Source organism: Somniosus microcephalus, unplaced genomic scaffold (assembly GCF_052327205.1).
Source record: "Somniosus microcephalus isolate GS21.2 unplaced genomic scaffold, FLI_Smic_1.0 unresolved_chr4, whole genome shotgun sequence".
NCBI classification, from domain to species: domain Eukaryota; kingdom Metazoa; phylum Chordata; class Chondrichthyes; order Squaliformes; family Somniosidae; genus Somniosus; species Somniosus microcephalus.
Genome location: NW_028225182.1, coordinates 3,776,345 through 3,780,894, shown reverse-complemented (window position 1 = coordinate 3,780,894; position 4,550 = coordinate 3,776,345). Strand labels below are relative to the sequence as shown.

Here is a 4,550-nt window from a genome sequence, read left to right as displayed (position 1 = left end):
TGCTTCTGCCCGGGATCGAACCGGGGATCTTTCGCGTGTAAAGCGAACGTGATAACCGCTACACTACGGAAACCATTGATGCACGCCGCCTCCAGAAAAATCTGTTCAGGGAGAAGGTGAAATGCTGACGCCCAGATTCTGACTTAATTTCCCATCACTAACATTCTCTGAACAAAACTGTACACTTCAACAATGTTCCTTTCTGTAGTGTATGTGCCTTTAAGTCAGAACTACTTTTTACAGCTCCTGTATACTGTAGTACCGGCAGTGACCACACCGGTATATAAGCTTTGCGCATGCCTCTGTACCCCAGTCTAGAGTTTACCCTCCTCCAGTAAAGACCTGTTATTTGTTAATGTACAGCATCCGTGTGATTATGTATCCACTGAACCACGGATCTAACAGCGGCGACGAGTGTCGATTCGAATCTACCTGCAACATAAAAGAAAAAAAAAAGTAGTCGAGGTCAGGAACACGGGCGTTGACCACGAGCAACCGCCCAGCAGTCAGGCAGAGGTCCAACTTCGCTGGGGAGGCTGTGGAGAGCCGTGATTGGTTCCCCAGCCACAACGAGCAGTAAGAGACCGGCGACAGGTCCAGAGCATCCAGAGCAGACCCTTCCTGAGCAGTGGCAGCTGGAGCCGACTGACGGCAGAGAGCCGAGCAGCGTCGATGGGGTAAGACAGAGGGTGAAGAGCGCAGGGCGCAGCCAGGGGTTGAACACCGAGCGGCGTCGAGGAAAAATACTGCAAACCAGAAAGAGAGAGGGTAAGAAACAGCCAGGTTCTAGACTGAGCGGCGTCGAAAATTATCAAAAGAAGAACACGCAGAGCACAGCCAGGGATCACGGGCTGATCAGGGTCCATGGGGCGAAGCAAGGGGAGATGCCATTGAGCCGCGGAGAAGCAGGAAGAGCGCAGGAGACGCCATTGAGCCACGGAGAAGCAGGGACAGCACAAGGGACGCCATTGAGCCGCGGAGAAGAAGGAAGAGTGCGAGAGATGCCATTTTGAGAAACCGCAGCGGAGAAGAAGAGCGAGCGCAGGAAGGAAGGAAAGCATGGGAGATGCCATTTTGTGCCAGCGGAGAAGGAGGGGAAGCACGGGAGGCGCCATTGGTGATAGTTAATGCACAACCAAGGATGCCGAAGAGTGGCAGTATCTCTATGTTCGACAATGAAGTCGAAGATTGGGCGACATATGTGGAACGTATTGAGGTGTACTGCAGGGTGAATGAAGTGCCAGATGCTAATAAAGCGCTGGTTCTGTTAAATTCCATGGGTGCAAAAACTTATGGGTTACTGCGAAATCTAATAACCCCAGACAAGCCGGTAAACAAGAATTTTGAAAGCATAGTAGAAATCCTACAGGACCACTTAAACCCCACACCGCTGCTGATAGCAGAACAATTTAAGTTCCATAAAAGGAACCAACACAAAGGCGAAAGCAATGCTGAGTACCTAACGGAAGTGCACAAGCTATCGAAATACTGCCAGTTTGGAGCGGGACTAGCAGACACGTTAAGGGACAAGTTTGTGTGTGGGCTAAAAAGTGAAGGGACCCAGAAACGGCTTCTATCAGAAAAGGACCTTACGCTGGACAAAGCTTTCAGTATGGCAGTATCACATGAAGCAGCCGCAAGGGGCGCTGCAGAGATACAATGGAGACCGCAAGAATATGGCACCAACGAAATGACCTATGGAACAGGGAAGTGCTATCGCTGCGGCAGAACAGCACATGACCAGAAAGATTGTTGGTTCAAGGACCAAGTGTGCAGACAGTGTGGGAAAGCAGGACACATAGCAAGAGTCTGCAGGTCTGGGAAGAAAACCAACAGTAAGAAATCTCCACAGGAGAAGTACAAAAAGGTATACCAGGTGATGGACAGTGGTTCAGACGAACAGAAAAGTGACACACACTCCGGAAGCAAGGAGCTGGGTTGTCTGAAACTACATAATGTAACCGAAATGGAGGATCACCAGACTATCTGGGTTACACTCAAGATAGACGGAGTCCAAGTGGAAATGGAATTGGACACAGGGTCAGCTCTAACAGTCATAAATCAAAGAGACTACAAGCGGCTATTTTCACACATACCCTTGAAAGCTACAGAGATTGTCTTGAAGATTTATACGGGGCAAAAAGTCTACCCCAAAGGAAAAATAAGGGTGAAAGTGACATATAAAGGCCAGGAAATACCTAAAATGGATATATATGTATTGCCAAATGGAGGACCACCACTGCTAGGACGTGAATGGATCCGGAAGATACAATTAGATTGGCATTCCATACAGGCACTGAAAGTTGAGGCCAAAAAGGATGACGACGTCACACCTGGACGACTGTCAAAAATGCTAACTGACGCAAAAGAAGTGTTCCAGGAGGGACTAGGAACACTAAAAGGAATAACAGCAACGATTAAAATAGAGGAAAATGCAAGCCCAAAGTTTCTGAAGGCCACACCAGTGCCTTATGCGATCAGACCAGCTGTTGAAGCAGAGCTGGAAGGGTTGGAACGTTCAGGAGTACTGTCCAAAGTGGACTGGAGCAAGTGGGCTACACCCATCGTTCCTGTAATGAAGAGGTCGTTGAGTAATACACCTGGGGAACCAAAGAAGGTCTGCATCTGTGGGGATTTTAAGGTGACAGTGAACCCAGTCCTTCACATGGTGCAATATCCGCTTCCACGAATTGAGGATATTTTCGCCTCGCTATCTGAGGTAAACGCTTCACCAAAATTGATCTAGCCCAGGCGTACTTGCAAATGCAGGTAGAAGAAGCTTCGAAACATTACCTTACGATCAACACTCATAAAGGTCTCTATCAATACAACCGGCTGGTGTTTGGAGCAGCCTCGGCTCTGGCTATCTGGCAAAAGGTGATGGATCAGGTCCCGCAAGGGATTCCAGGGACCCAGTGTTATTTGGACGACATCTTGGTCACGGGCGAAAATTACGGTGATCAACTCGCTAACTTGGAGAAGGTGCTCACCAGATTAAAGGAGTATGGGCTACGAGCTAATCGCCACAAGTGCGAGTTGTTCCAGAAATAGATCTCGTATTGCAGCCACGTCATCAATGAAGAGGTGTTACATAAGTCCCCTGACAAGATTGAGGCAGTAGTCAAGGCTCCAGCACCGGAAAATGTGTCACAACTGAGGTCGTTCCTCGCGCTGGTAAACTATTACCACAAGTTCTTACCAAATTTGTCTACACCCGCTGAACACCCCACTGCAAACAGGGTTACCATGGAGGTGGGATGACGAACGTAGACGAGCTTTCCAGAAGAGTAAAGAATTGATCATATCAAAACAGGTGTTGGCCCATTTCAACCCAGCACTACCAATTCGTTTGGCATGTGATGCATCACCCTACGGCATTGGAGTGGTGCTGTCGCACAAATTCCCAGATGGGTTGGAGAGGCCAGTAGCCTTTGCGTCTCGGTCACTAATCTCAGCCGAGCGCAACTACGCCCAGATTGACAGGGAGGCCCTCAGCCTAGTATGGGAAGTAAAAAAATTCAACCGCTATCTGCATGGGCAGAAGTTCACCTTGCTGACTGACCACCAACCATTTGTTTCCAACTTTAATCCTAAGAAGGACGTGCCAGTAATGACTGCACAGCAGTTACAAAGATGGTCCCTGTTTCTAGGGGCGAATCAATATGAAATACAATATAAAGGCATGAAACAGCATGGGAATGCTGATGGGCTATCGCGCCTGCCACTGCCTACTGTGGAGGAAGCACCAGCAGTGGACCCTATCAAGATATTTTATTCGTCGATAATTGAACAATTGCCAGTAACAAACGCGGATATAGAGAAGGAGACCCGCAATGATCCGACGCTGTCACGGGTATATGAATTGACGGTGAGGGGATGGCCAACACATGGCAACTCACTGTTTCCAGCATTCTCATCCAGAAGAGAACAGCTGTCAGTATGCCAGGGGACAGTAATGTGTGGATCTAGAGTGGTGATTCCACCAAGTTAAGGGAGAGAGTGCTAAATGAGCTACATGAATGTCATCTGGGGGGAGTGAAAATGAAAAGCCTTGCTACGGCTTATGTGTGGTGGCCGGGAATCGATCAACAAATCGAAGACCTAACTAAGAGCTGCTTAGGATGCCAGAAGGTCCAAAATGCACCACCACGTGCCCCTCTACACCCATGGGAGTGGCCCTACTCTCCATGGCAATGGGTGCGCATTGATTTCGCTGGTCCATTCATGGACTCAATGATCTTAATAGCAGTGGATGCTCATTCAAAGTGGCCTGAGGTGATAAAGATGTCTTCAACCACTACAAAGAAAACGATTGCAGTCCTACGGACCATATTTGCCAGAAACGGTTTGCCAGAGCAGATCTGCTCTGATAATGGACCACAGTTTGTGGCCGACGAGTTCCAAAAATTCATGAAAAGGAATGGGGTAAGGCATTACACATCCGCCCCATATCATCCAGCCACCAATGGATTGGCTGAGAGGTTCGTACAAACCTTTAAGAAGGCGATAAAGGCCATGTGCGATGAGGAAATTCCACTACAGCATAAGAT

At 48.5% G+C, this 4,550-nt stretch overlaps 1 non-coding gene across 1 annotated transcript; it reads right to left on the bottom strand.

The window, feature by feature from the left end:
* Positions 1-73, bottom strand: trnav-uac (transfer RNA valine (anticodon UAC)). Its single transcript has one exon. It is a non-coding gene; the product is annotated as a tRNA-Val (tRNA).
* Positions 74-4,550: the final 4,477 nt, after the last annotated feature.